This window comes from Cetorhinus maximus, chromosome 31 (assembly GCF_964194155.1).
Source record: "Cetorhinus maximus chromosome 31, sCetMax3.hap1.1, whole genome shotgun sequence".
NCBI lineage: Eukaryota > Metazoa > Chordata > Chondrichthyes > Lamniformes > Cetorhinidae > Cetorhinus > Cetorhinus maximus.
The window spans coordinates 8,816,384-8,831,543 of NC_135909.1; the positions used below are offsets into that span (position 1 = coordinate 8,816,384).

General features: G+C 45.8%; 1 long non-coding RNA gene and 2 other non-coding genes across 3 annotated transcripts in view; 2 read left to right on the top strand and 1 right to left on the bottom strand.

Annotated features, from left to right (window-relative positions):
* LOC144670411 (uncharacterized) overlaps window positions 1-15,160 on the bottom strand; it is an 80,001-nt gene that overhangs the window by 26,430 nt on the left and 38,411 nt on the right. The window lies entirely within an intron of this gene.
* On the top strand, window positions 3,927-3,997 carry trnag-ucc (transfer RNA glycine (anticodon UCC)). Its single transcript has one exon. It is a non-coding gene; the product is annotated as a tRNA-Gly (tRNA).
* trnag-ucc (transfer RNA glycine (anticodon UCC)) lies at window positions 6,942-7,014 on the top strand. Its single transcript has one exon. It is a non-coding gene; the product is annotated as a tRNA-Gly (tRNA).

Genomic DNA, 15,160 nt, shown 5'->3' on the forward strand with positions numbered 1-15,160 from the left:
TTAAGGGAGGTGTTGGTGTAGTTATTTCAGAGAGAACTTCATCATCCCTTCCAGGATAAGTTGCATTTTTTTATTGTTCGGAACTTTGTGGATATCTACATGGAGCCGTTGTAGTTGGTCACTATCTTTGTCTGTTTCACGGCCCGTTCCCCGGGCAGCAACAGACCTTTTCCTGTCTCGATGTGTCCACAGAAACAGCAGGAGCCAATATATTGTGGACTGGTGCCATCTGCTGGCTGCACGTGAGACGTGCAAAGAGGTAACTTCTTTGGGGAAATTTTAAATGTGTGTGAAACAACATAAACATGGTGAGAATTATTGCAAAACAGTTTATCAATCAGACACAAGATGCCAAAGATATAGTGTGTTTTGCGGTACTATAAATGGTGACTGTAATTTGAAGAAGTGGGCGATGGTGGTATAGTGGTGAGCATAGCTGCCTTCCAAGCAGTTGACCCGGGTCGATTCCTGGCCATCGCAGGAGTGATTTATTTTCAGCCTTATCCGTGGTCAGACCACAATTCTCTACACTGGTTAAAATACGCGTTGGGGTTCTTACAGTCCCACGCTCTGTAAGATTAGTCTTATCGGCAACTTTGTGAATCGGGTCCGAGCCATTTGCTCACCGTGCAAGCTTGATGCTGAAATCGGGCTCATCAAAGGCATCCTGCAGGGTAATGGCTACCCTGATCAGATCATTTCGCGCTGTGTATCACACAAGCTCATGACCGGGCCTGAGACCGTCACTTTCCACCCTGAAGTATATTCTCTATCAGTATAAATTGTTGTCTTCCCCTTACATTGGTTTTCTTGCGAGTGTCCTGTTGACTGCAGAAGGAAAAGCTTTGACATGTCTCTTTTTTCAGCCACACTCAAATACATTGGCGCTAATGTTCAATTTGTAAAACCGTTTCAGCTCTGCCAGGTTGGCTCAATCTACGGTCCATTTTCTTTTTGTTCTTGGAAAAACTCAGCAGGTCTGACAGCATCTGCGGAGGGGAATACAGTTGACGCTTCGAGTCCGTATGACTCTTCATCAGATCGCTCTGTATTCCCCTCCGCAGATGCTGTCAGAGCGGCTGAGTTTATCCAGGTATTTTTATTTTTGGCTAGATTTCCAGCATCCGTGGTATTTTGTTTTTTTTCTTTTTGATGTTTTTTGGTTGGTGAAATAAGCTGCTCTCTGATTTGTTACAAAAGCCACCCAATGAGATTCCGAACACCTTGACCATTCAGAAGTCGGCCGACTGCATTCCCCAGAAGTTTGAGGAAGGGTGTATGCGGGAGGAATTCTTCATTCGTGGTGTAAGTGTGTGTAAGATTGTAGAAAGACCGGCGGTAGAGCCCAGGACAAAGCCAAAGCCAAGTATCGCTCCTTTCGCGCTGGACTGCAGTTCCCGGTGGGCCGTGTTCACAGGCTCCTGAGAAAGGGCGACTATGTTGTGCGTGTGGGTGCCGGAACCCCGGTCTATCTGGCTGCTGTAATCGAGTATCTGACGGCTGAAATCCTCGAGCTGGCCGGTAACGCGGCCCGGGACAACAAGAAGACTCGCATCATCCCCAGACACCTGCAGCTGGCCGTCCGCAACGACGAGGAGCTCAACAAGCTGCTGGAAGGGGTGACCATCGCTCAGGGCGGGGTGCTGCCTAATATCCAGGCCGTGCTGCTGCCCAAGAAAACCAGCGCCGCTGCGGGCTCGAAGACCAAGTGAAGCGGCCATTCTTTAATCTAATAACCCAAAGGCTCTTTTCAGAGCCACGCACAGAGTCTGTGAAAGGGCTGCTCACTGTTTGAACTCATTTCATTCTGGCTCTGAAGAAGCGTCATGCCCATTAGAAGAGATAATTCCCTCTCTCCACACAGGTGCTGCCTGACCTGATGAAATTTTCCACCATTTTCATTAAAAATTCTAGTTTCGCTGCAAAAGACATTAGTATAAAACCTGAGAAAAGTCTCATTTAGGCTCTACATGCCTTTCAACCCGGTTTCAATTCGGAATCTTTACCTGATCTGTTTATAACAGGCGGGTAGAAAGCTCCTACTGATGGGCGAAATCACCATGACTACCGACAGTTCCGGGTCTCCCACATAAACATCATGAACTGTACGGGTTTTATTCATGTCACGGTTTAATAGATATTGAAGAGAAAATGGAGTGAGTCGTTCTTCCAATATATTGGAGTGGGAGAGTGGGGTCTGGGGAGGTACTACACCGCTCCAATCCCCACTTAAAACATCAACAACCTTAATAAATGAACTAGTGACAGAAAGAGAATGAAATGATGCTAAAGTTGCTTTTCATTCAGTTACAGTTTGAGATTTCTCGCTCCCGTTCCCAGGTCAGTGCTCTTAATGTGACGTTTTGGGTGGCTCTGAAAAGAGCCTTTGTTGTGTGTTTGGTAGAAAGGGTCGAGTTGTTCAGCCGCCGAAACCATAGAGAATGCGACCCTGGCGTTTCAGAGCGTACAGCACATCCATGGTAGTGACCGTCTTGCGCTTGGCGTGTTCAGTGTAGGTGACCGCATCCCTGAACACATTCTCCAGGAAAACCTTCAGCGCCCCGCGAGTCTCCTCATAGATCAAACTCGAGAGCCGCTTGACACCGCCACGGCGAGCCAGGCGGCGGATTGCTGGTTTGGTGATGCCCTGGATATTATCACGAAGCACTTTGCGGTGCCGCTTTGCTCCGCCTTTCCCCAGTCCTTTGCCTCCTTTCCCTCTGCCAGACATGATGATTCTTCACTCAGATCACTGCAGAATATGAGAGACGAGCTGCTTCACGTTCCTCTTTTAAATAGCCCGCCCGGACCTGACTGAGAACGGGAGGGGAGGAGACTGAGTGACAGAAAGAACAGAGTCTGTGATCATCTAGCTCCGCCTCCTGCCTGTTCGAACTGATTTGTTATCGAATTCTGGGCACCATTAGTGAACAGGGCGCTCGAAACAAATCTTACTCAATGGAACATCTTGATTATCTATAGTTAGAAACCGGGATCTTTTAAATCCAGACCTGTCAGCAATATCCCCGCCTCATTCCAGTCGCTTCTACAAACAGACAAACAGTCTGCTTCCATTTCTAGGACATCTTCTATTCCATTAACACACAACTCCCCTCCCAGAAGCATTGAGACTTTTGCTAACACCTCTTCCAGCTGAATTGGAGAATATAACGTGTTTGGGTTTGAGTTGTGACGCGTGGTTTGGCCAAGGTTGAGTTGGAGAGATTTGTAATCTACAAGGCAGTCAGGAGGTATGAGGATCAGGCAGAGAAGGAGAACGAAGGTCACAAACACATCAGCCTCTAAACCAGTTAGTCTGCAGGTATCACAAATTAATGGGACTAAGAACAATATAAAATCGGATCACGGGCCTGTAATTTAGTTTATTGAGAGGGAATTCGAAATGTTTTGCAAAGATTGAACCGGTCAGTGAAAGTGTCTGTCTAAGAACTGGAAATGAATACCGGCTGAAATTTAAACGGTTGGTATTGAATTAGTGACAGCAAATCAATTATTTTAAGGGAAGTGTTGGTGTAGTTATTTCAGAGAGAACTTCATCATCCCTTCCAGGATAAGTTGCATTTTTTTTATTGTTCGGAACTTTGTGGATATCTACATGGAGCCGTTGTAGTTGGTCACTATCTTTGTCTGTTTCACGGCCCGTTCCCCGGGCAGCAACAGACCTTTTCCTGTCTCGATGTGCCCACAGAAACAGCCGGAGAGAATTTATTGTGGACTGGTGCCCTCTGCTGGCTGCACGTGAGACGTGCAAAGAGGTAACTTCTTTGGGGAAATTTTAAATGTGTGTGAAACAACATAAACATGGTGAGAATTATTGCAAAACAGTTTATCAATCAGACACAAGATGCCAAGTATATAGTGTGTTTCGCGGTACTATAAATGCTGACTGTAATTTGAAGAAGTGTGCGATGGTGGTATAGTGGTGAGCATAGCTGCCTTCCAAGCAGTTGACCCGGGTCGATTACCGGCCATCGCAGTAGTGATTTATTTTCAGCCTTATCCGTGGTCAGACCACAATTCTCTAAATTAGTTAAAATACGCGTTGGGATTCTTACAGTTCCACGCTCTGTAAGATTGGTCTTATCAGCAACTTTGTGAATCGGGCCGGAGCCATTTGCTCACCGTGCAAGCTTGATGCTGAAATCGGGCTCATCAAAGGCATCCTGCAGGGTAATGGCTACCCTGACCAGATCATTTCGCGCTGTGACCGGGCTCATGACCGGGCTTTCAGAAGTGGCCGACTACATTCCCCAGAAGATAGGGAAAGCGTGAGTCCGAGAGGAATTCTTCATTCGTGGTGTAAGTGTGTGTAAGATTGTAGAAAGATCGGCGGTAGAGCCCAGGACAAAGCAAAAGCCAAGTCTCGCTCCTCCCGGGCTGGACTGCAGCTCCCGGTGGGCCGTGTTCACAGGCTCCTGAGAAACAGCAACTATGCTGTGCGTGTGGGTGCCGGAGCCCCCGTCTATCTGGCTGCTGTGCTCGAGTATCTGACGGCTGAAATCCTCGAGCTGGTCGCTAACGCGGCCCGGGACAACAAGAAGACCCGCATCATCCCCAGACACCTGCAGCTGGCCGTCCGCAACGACGAGGAGCTCAACAGGCTGTTGGGAGGGGTGACCATCGCTCAGGGCGGGGTGCTGCCTAATATCCAGGCCGTGCTGCTGCCCAAGAAAACCAGCGCCGCTGCGGGCTCGAAGACCAAGTGAATCGGCCATTCTTTAATCTAATAACCCAAAGGCTCTTTTCAGAGCCTCTCATAGAGTCTGTGAAAGGGCTGCTCACTGTCTGAACTCATTTCATTCTGGCACTGAAGAAGCGTCATGCCCACTCGAAGAGATAATTCCCTCTCTCCGCAAAGGTGCTGCCAGACCTGGTGAAATTTTCCAGCATTTTCATTAAAAAATAACAGCTTCGCTGCAAAAGACACCAGTATAAAACCTGAGAAAAGTCTCATTTTGGCTCTACATGCCTTTCAACCCGGTTTCAATTCGGAATCTTTACCTGATCTGTTTATAACAGGCGGGTAGAAAGCTCCTACTGATGGGCGAAATCACCATGACTACCGACAGTTCCGGGTCTCCCATATAAACATCATGAACTGTATGGGTTTTATTCAAATGACGGTTTAATAGATATTGAAGAGAAAATGGAGTGAGTCGTTCTTCCACTATATTGGAGTGGGAGAGTGGGGTCTGGGGAGGTAATAGACCGCTGCACTCCCCACTTAAAACATCAACATCCTTAATAAATGAACTAGTGACAGAAAGAGAATGAAATGATGCTAAAGTTGCTTTTCATTCAGTTACAGTTTGAGATTTCTCGCTCCCGTTCCCAGGTCAGTGCTCTTAATGTGACGTTTTGGGTGGCTCTGAAAAGAGCCTTTGTTGTTTGTTCGGTAGAAAGGGTCGAGTTGTTCAGCCGCCGAAACCATAGAGAGTGCGGCCCTGGCGTTTCAGAGCGTACACCATATCCATGGCAGTGACCGTCTTGCGCTTGGCGTGTTCAGTGTAGGTGACCGCATCCCTGATCACATTCTCCAGGAAAACCTTCAGCGCCCCGCGAGTCTCCTCATAGATCAAACTCGAGAGCCGCTTGACACCGCCACGGCGAGCCAGGCGGCGGATTGCTGGTTTGGTGATGCCCTGGATATTATCACGAAGCACTTTGCGGTGCCGCTTTGCTCCGCCTTTCCCCAGTCCTTTGCCTCCTTTCCCTCTGCCAGACATGATGATTCTTCAATCCGATCGCTGCAGACTATGAGAGACGAGCTGCTTCACGTTCCTCTTTTAAATAGCCCGCCCCGACCTGACTGAGAACGGGAGGGGAGGAGACTGAGTGACAGAAAGAACAGAGTCTGTGATCATCTAGCTCCGCCTCCTGCCTGTTCGAACTGATTTGTTTTCGAATTCTGGGCACCATTAGTGAACAGGGCGCTCGAAACAAATCTTACTCAATGGAACATCTTGATTATCTATAGTTAGAAACCGGGATCTTTTAAATCCAGACCTGTCAGCAATATCCCCGCCTCATTCCAGTCGCTTCTACAAACAGACAAACAGTCTGCTTCCATTTCTAGGACATCTTCTATTCCATTAACACACAACTCCCCTCCCAGAAGCATTGAGACTTTTACTAACCCCTCTTCCAGCTGAATTGGAGAATATAATATGTTTGGGTTTGAGTTGTGACGCGGGGTTTGGCCAAGGTTGAGTTGGGGAGATTTGTAATCTACAAGGCAGTCAAGAGGTGTGAGGATCAGGCAGAGAAGGAGAACGAAAGTCACAAACACATCAGCCTCTAAACCAGTTAGTCTGCAGGTATCACAAATTAATGGGACTAAGAACAAGATAAAATCGGATCACGGGCCTGTAATTTAGTTTATTGAGAGGGAATTCGAAATGTTTTGCAAAGATTGAACCGGTCAGTGAAAGTGTCTGTCTAAGAACTGGAAATGAATACCGGCTGAAATTTAAACGGTTGGTATTGAATTAGTGACAGCAAATCAATTATTTTAAGGGCAGTGTTGGTGTAGTTATTTCAGAGAGAACTTCATCATCCCTTCCAGGATAAGTTGCATTTTTTTATTGTTCTGAACTTTGTGGATATCTACATGGGGCCGTTGTAGTTGGTCACTATCTTTGTCTGTTTCACGGCCCGTTCCCCGGGCAGCAACAGACATTTTCCTGTCTCGATGTGTCCACAGTAACAGCAGGAGAGAATTTATTGTGGACTGGTGCCCTCTGCTGGCTGCACGTGAGACGTGCAAAGAGGTAACTTCTTTGGGGTCATTTTAAATGCGTGTGAAACAACATAAACATGGTGAGAATTATTTCAAATCAGTTTATCAATCAGACACAAGATGCCAAAGATATAGTGTGTTTCGCGGTACTATAAATGCTGATTGTAATTTGAAAAAACGGGCGATGGTGGTATAGTGGTGAGCATAGCTGCCTTCCAAGCAGTTTTACCCGGGTTCGATTCCCGGCCATCGCATTCGTGATTTATTTTCAGCCTAATCCGTAGTCAGACCAAAATTCTCTAAATTAGTTAAAATACGCGTTGGGATTCTTACAGTTCCACGCTCTGTAAGATTGGTCTTATCAGCAACTTTGTGATTCGGGCCCGAGCCATTTGTTCACCGTTCAAGCTTGATGCTGAAATCGGGCTCATCAAAGGCATCCTGCAGGGTAATGGCTACCCTGATCAGATCATTTCGCGCTGTGTATCACACAAGCTCATGACCGGGCTTTCAGAAGTGGCCGTCTACATTCCCCAGAAGATAGGGAAAGGGTGTGTGCGAGAGGAATTCTTCATTCGTGGTGTCAGTGTGTGTAAGATTGTAGAAAGACCGGCGGTGGAGCCCAGGACAAAGCCAAAGCCAAGTCTCGCTCCTCCCGGGCTGGACTGCAGCTCCCCGCGGGCCGTGTTCACAGGCTCATGAGAAAGAGCAGCTATGCTGAGCGTGTGGCTGCTGGAGCGCTCCGCTCTTCCGATTGTAACATTCCCGGCCGCTTTCCGGGGACAGGATCAGAAATCAGCCGTTTCTCTCTGTTCCGATGAAACCTGTAGGAAGGAGTCGGTTGGTAACCTATGTTATTGCGTTTCCAGTGAGCTGAGATTGGCTCTGTTTTAAATCGCTGCTTTGTTACCGCCGGTTACAGATAAGAGATTGACACATTTAATCTGTTCCTAAAATAGCGCCAGGATTCTGTGACGCAGAATGGAATATTACAGCTCCTAAAGCGTGAGATTAAAATTGTTGCCTTGAAATTAAGCCGTTCGGCTATTATCTTTTTTCCCCCCTCAAATTGGCGGGCTTTTCGAATTTGAAAATATAAGCCAATCGGCACTTCCAATTCCTGTTACTTGGCTCTCCGATTGGTTGAAGATTAGGATTGAGAATGGACTGACCAATCAGAGCTAGAGCCTGTCTAAAGTCTCTCAAACTTTTCACAATTATTATTTATAGAGGTTAAATTGATGGAATCTGTATCTTCCACTCCACCTGTACTTGAGTCCTAAAATATACTTTTTTCCAACAGGCAAATAATTGACGAAATCAGAATAAACGTAGTGTTTCCTCCAGAGATTTAATACTCAGCCAAAGCTTACACACATTGTTTGCTTTAAACCTACCATATCAGTGGCTTGTTGTTCTGCTGGAAATGTATGTGGAATGAATCCAAACTTATAATTAGTCCCAGAGACTGAAGGTTATATAATGAATCCCACACTCACACAGAAGCAGAGAATAATTCTCAAGCACATTTTCAGTGCCAGATGCTGAAAGATACAGGCTGGTCACTGCACTCACTCACAATAGCTGAATCTGAGAGATACTAAAGAAATATGACACACCAATTGTACCACTGAGAGATTTAGAAAGATTCCAAGCATCACATAGAGTAACAGATGCTGATGGATACAAATGGAAGACCACACACTAACACACACACACTGTAAATTCTACTTTCACATACAATACCGATGATTGGGAAAACTGCAATTGAATCTCACAATGATTTATAATAACAAAGATTGACAGATGTAAAATTAATCCCACTGACAGATACAGAATGAATCTCATGCACACAAACAGAACCAAGTGATGAAAGAAACATATGATTCCCATACTTACTTTACAATATCACAGGTACAGAGTGCCATTGACAGATCTGCATTGAACCAAATAACCCTTCGCCGTCCAATAAAATGTGAACGCTTCTTGTCTGTTCTGTCGCTCTCTGAGTGTGCTGACATCTACTGGCCAGAGCTGAGAACTGCAACAGAGCGGAACTTTTTTTTATTAATTCAATGGATATGAGATTCGCTGGCTCGGCCAGCATTTATTGTGCATTCCTAAGTGACCTTGAGAAGGTGGTGGTGAGCTGCCTTCCTGGACTGCTGCAGTCCCTGTGGTGTAGGTAGACCCACAGTGCTGTGAGGGAGGGAGTTCCAGGATTTTGATACAATGACATTAACTGTGTGTGTTGCAGAAACAGCTCAATATGAGGAATTAGTGACGGGATGTGATAGGGTGGACATAGAGGTGTCAACAATCAATTCAAAGAGAATTCGATACTACCTTGTTTTCCCACTGAGTCGGTAGAATTTGGAACTGGCTGTCATATTGAGCAGTCAAGACGATTAGCACAGCTGTATTTCAGGGAAAGCAAGATAAGCATAGGAGAGGGAATAGATTTCATGGAAAAAAAGGTAATATTACTTAAAGTAAACTGGATTGAAGATGGTTAGCAATAATGTACCAATGTGTCCAAATGGCCCAATGAAGTATATTCTTGGTAGAATGAATACTGATTTTCAAAGTACCTCAGAGACTCACAGATACATAATGAATCCCACACTCACATAGTGCACCAGAGACAGAGCAATGCAGAGTGAATCATACACGCACACACATCCCCAGAGACTGACCAATACATAATGAATCCCACACTCACATAGTGTACCAGAGGCAGAGCAATGCAGAGTGAATCCCACATGCACAAACATCCCCAGAGACTGACGAACACATAATGAATCCCACACTCACATAGTGCACCAGAGACAGAGCAATGCAGAGTGAATCCTACACTCACACACATCCCCAGAGACTGACCAATACATAATGAATCCCGCACTCACATAGTTTTCCAGAGAGAGCAATGCAGAATGAATGACTGATCCCCAGAGGCTGACAAATACATCAGGAGTCAGACACTCAAATCCTTTACCAGGGACAGAGCGATACAGAATGAATCCGGCACTTATACACATGGAATCTTAGAGAAGTTACACCACAGAGAAAGCCCATTCGGCCCTTTGTGTCTCTGGTGTTTCTCTGCCAGAGAAACCCAACTGGTTCTGATCCCCAGCCCTAGGTCGCTCATAATCTTTTTGCACCTCAATTAGGTCACCCCTCAACCTCCTCTGTCCTAAGGAAAACAACCCTAGAATATCCAACCTTTCCTCACAGCTGCAATTTTCAAGCCCTTGTAGCATTCTTTTAAATATTCTCTGCACTCCCTCCAGAGCATTTGTGTCCTTCCTGTAATGTGATGACCAGAACTGTGCACAAAATTCCAACCGTGGCCTAACCAGCGTTTTATAGATTTCCAGCATTATATCCCTGTTTTTGTATTCAATACTTCGTTCAATAAAGGAAAACATTCCGTTACCACCTTGTCCCCCTGTCTTGCCACCTTCAGGGAAATGTGAACATGCACTCCAACGTTTCTCACTTCCGCAACCTTTCTCAATATCTTCCCGTTTATTGAGTGTTCCCTTTCTTTGTTTGCCCTCCCCAAATGCATTACCCCAAACTTTCTGGGATTGAATTCCATTTGCCAATTTTCTGTCCATTCAACCAAACCATGTATGGCATCTTTTAAATCACATTCTGCCCTCTTTGCAGCCTTGGTCCAAACATGGAGAAACAGCTGAACTCAAGCCGTGAGGTTCAAGTGTTCTCTTATGTTCAGGGAAGCATTTGACCTAGTGCGGGCATCAAGGAACCCCAGCAAAACTGAAAGTTCATGGAAATGAGGAGGGAATCTCTCCACTGGTTGGAGTCATCCCCGGGGTTTCTAATACATTCCAAAAGAAAACCAGCAGGAACAGTAATTCGCTTTTGTTTGATACACTATGGGTGACAAGAAAAAGATCCTTTGACTGCACTTTGTAGTACAGGTGGCTCGTTGGTCTAGGGGCATGATTCACGCGTTGCGAATTTCATTCTATTAATCTGCGAGAGGACCCGGGTTCAATTCCCAAACGAGCCCATCGGGCATCTTAATGCAGTAATTTTTTTCGCGCTCGAGGTGGTGGCAGTTCCGGAAATCAGGACCAGGTTTGAACACCCGGGAACTCATTGCAGAAAATGCATCACTAAAAACACGCGTGATGAAAATGAATGTCAAGATTAAAGAACGTTTCTCCGTGCCATGAGACTCTAAATTTATCCCTATGCGTCAAATAAGGCAACTCCCTCCGTGTGGATTCAGGTTGGAGGCTGATTGCACTCGGCTACAATCTTGACTGAAAGGACAAGCAGAGCTGGGAACCCCAAAGTTTCATTTTATTTTACGACATTTTAAAGTGTTCCGGTGCTTGTAGTGAGCTGGAAGGGGTTTCATTTTGCAACCAAATGCTTGTAAGTTCCGGTCTTCCAGCGCTGGATTTTCACACTGTGTAGAAACATGTTGGATATCAGGTTGAAGTGTTGAAGTGATTCACATCAGTCGGTTTACAACAGTCCCTGATCTGATGTGGTGGGCATTTATGTTAATGGAAGAAACTACATTTCCACCTTTACACATCTGGCCGAATATTCAGGGCCTGTACCAAAGAGGATCATTTATTTCAACAGTTCATGAATGCAAAAAGTATAGAAGGGCGTTTAATAGGCCCCATTTGGTGCCGAGCTGGCCGAGAGGTTAAGGTGATGGAATAAAAATCCATTGTATTTTGCACGTTAAGGTTCGAATCCCACCTTGGTCGTTGTTTCATCAACTGTGTCTTCCTCGGTGCGGTGATTTTGCAGAAGGTCTGCCTGGAATCACTGATGTGATACTCCAACCCAAGTTCTGAGGCCAGATTGCACAGAGCTTTCTTCTAAGATCTCCGTTGCGATTTTATTGTTAACAATAACTTGGGGATCCGATATAGAGTCCATTCGACTTGATATATCTCTCTAAGAGGAGTTAGTGGAGCAGTGGAAATATCCGGGGGACTTATGTTCATTTCCCACCATGGCTGCTGCTGGAAATTAAACTCAATAATAAAAATCTGCAATTAAACGCTAATGTCAGTGATGGTTCACTGATGTCTTCCCTGGCCAGGACATTTGAGTTTGATTCCTAACTGCCCGCTGAGAAATCCACGGAGTTCAAGTACAATTTGGGATGTGTAACAAAGACTGGCCTTGCGAGCAACGCTCACATCCCATGAAATATTGTTTTCACTATTTGAAATACAAGCGTTAGGCCACCCCTCAGCCTTGTTATTACAAGAGAATAAAGATCCAAACTGTCAATCCTTTCGTCCTTGTATACCACGCATTGCACTTTTTGTTATTTATTCTTCTTTTGTGGGCTGTGTGCGTCAATTGCACGGCCAGAACATCCTGCCCTTCCCTAATCTCCCTCGAACTGGATGGCTTGCTCAGTAATTTCCGAGGGCAGATAAGAGTCAACCATATCCCCATGTGCAAGGAGTGACATGTAAGCCAGACCAGGTCAGGATGGCAGAATGTTTCCTCTTAAGTGCATTGGTGAACCAGATGATTTTTTTTAGTACATTCGACGATATTATCATGGCCGTCATTACAGAGACCAGCTTTCAATTCAAGAATCATGAAATAATTGAAATTAAATTCCACGAGCTGCCACGGTGGGATTTGAACACTTACCCCTAGAGATGAGCCTGGGCCTCTGGATTACGAGACCAGTGACATCATCTTTCATCCCTGGAAACATAAACTGAACATTCAGCGAATCATTCAGCCGCTTGATGAGGAAATTGGAATTCCCTCCGCAGCATTTTATTAAACGGATTAATGCAAAACCTTTTGTTCCATTGGAAATATCAATATTTTCTCGACATTAATCAGATATTGTGGATTTCTTAGTAACGGAACACAATCCAAAGATGAGTGAGGGATGAATGCACAAAGTAACAAGGAAATACATTCTGAGAAAGTGCTCCGCATTGTTTGGAAGAAAAAGCAGAACTTGCAGCTGACGAGTGGGAACCTGGTTTTCTGGACGTTCCACCAGATTTCTGTATAAAGCAACGGGACAGGACACGAAACTGCTATCTTCTGATTACACCATAATGTACATTGAAGTCAGACGCCTGATCCATTCGGACCAGGCTACCATTCCTTCCAGCCAGATAATGCCTTGTCCATAAAAACGGTGCTGCATTTATGTCTCTTGAATTTTTGAATGATCCACTGATTCCCAGAACCTTGGCCTCGGGATCTCAGATTGATTTTGGATCATGAAGTCAGTTCCTATTGTCCGCACCTCTCCTCAAAATGTCGCTGCAATTTTTTGTCCTCTCTAAATCTTGGTCCGTTGACCTTCACTCAATCGTTGCTAAATTCCTGAAATGAAAACACAGAACATCCCCTTCATCCAAACCACTTCGAAAGGAATTCCTTCTTCCTTGTTTAACAAGAAATTCCACCGACGGTTCGGAGATGTTGAGGCGAGCGTGTCAGAGTGAGGAACTGTTTCCGATGATTGGCAATCCAGGTACTGGGGCGGGGTGGAGGTGGAGTTTGGTGGGAGGGAGAGGTGGGGGATAGGGGTTAGAGGATGGGAGAGGTTGGGTGGGGGGTAGGAGCTGGCGGCACTGGGGGCAGTAAAACATTCAGAGCTTTCCGGAGGTGAAATTCGAAACCATCTCTATCGACAGACGGGGATGAGAATTTCAGAGCTCCCTTCCGGAAACGACACTTCAATTTTAAATCTCACTTTGATAGATTTCTAATCATCAAATATATTAGACAAAAGGGAGAAAGGTGGGTATTTCTATACATCGGAAACTTGCTGCTTGAAATATTAATGAAGACGCTGAGTTATGCATTCACTGTAATCGAACTCAGTTTTCTTTGATGACAAATAAGAACCAAATCAGCAATCCTCCCATCATGCTGAAATCAATTTATTTCTGCAGCTACAAGATGACTGCAAACTGAAAATAATGTCACTCCGACACTTTCTGTTCATAGTAACAGGCGCTGGAACACTTCCTGTCCCTATGATACAGACACTTAGACACTTGCTGCCCAACAATTGATTTCAGTCCTGTGAAAGCGTTTGTGAAATTGTGAAATGTCTGGAAGAGGAAAGACCGGCGGTAAAGCTCGCTCCAAGACCAAGTCTCGCTCCTCCCGGGCTGGACTGCAGTTCCCGGTGGGCCGTGTTCACAGGCTCCTGAGAAAGGGCAACTATGCTGAGCGTGTGGGTGCCGGAGCCCCGGTCTATCTGGCTGCTGTGCTCGAGTATCTGACGGCTGAAATCCTCGAGCTGGCCGGTAACGCGGCCCGGGACAACAAGAAGTCCCGCATCATCCCCAGACACCTGCAGCTGGCCGTCCACAACGACGAGGAGGTCAACAAGCTGCTGGGAGGGGTGACCATCGCTCAGGGCGGGGTGCTGCCTAATATCCAGGCCGTGCTGCTGCCCAAGAAAACCAGCGCCTCTGCGGCCTCGAAGACCAAGTGAAGCGGCCATTCTTTAATCAAATAACCCAAAGGCTCTTTTCAGAGCCTCTCACAGAGTCTGTGAAAGGGCTGCTCACTGTTTGAACTCATTTCATTCTGGCTCTGAAGAAACGTCATGTCCATTAGAAGAGATAATTCCCTCTCTCCACACAGGTGCTGCCTGACCTGGTGATATTTTCCAGCATTTTCATTAAAAATACTAGCTTCGCAGCAAACGACACCAGTATAAAACCTGAGAAAAGTCTCATTTTGGCTCTACATGCCTTTCAACCCGGTTTCAATTCGGAATCTTTACCTGATCTGTTTATAACAGGCGGGTAGAAAGCTCCTACTGATGGGCGAAATCACCATGACTACCGACAGTTCCGGGTCTCCCACATAAACATCATGAACTGTATGGGTTTTATTCAAATGACGGTTTAATAGATATTGAAGAGAAAACGGAGTGAGTCGTCCTTCCAATATATTGGAGTGGGAGAGTGGGGTCTGGGGAGATAATACACCGCTCCACTCCTCACTTAAAACATCAACAACCTTAATAAATGAACTAGTGACAGAAAGAGAATGAAATGATGCTAAAGTTGCTTTTCATTCAGTTACAGTTTGAGATTTCTCGCTCCCGTTCCCAGGTCAGTGCTCTTAATGTGACGTTTTGGGTGGCTCTGAAAAGAGCCTTTGTTGTGTGTTTGGTAGAAAGGGTCGAGTTGTTCAGCCGCCGAAACCATAGAGAGTGCGGCCCTGGCGTTTCAGAGCGTACATCACATCCATGGCAGTGACCGTCTTGCGCTTGGCGTGTTCAGTGTAGGTGACCGCATCTCTGATCACATTCTCCAGGAAAACCTTCAGCGCCCCGCGAGTCTCCTCATAGATCAAACTCGAGAGCCGCTTGACACTGCCACGGCGAGC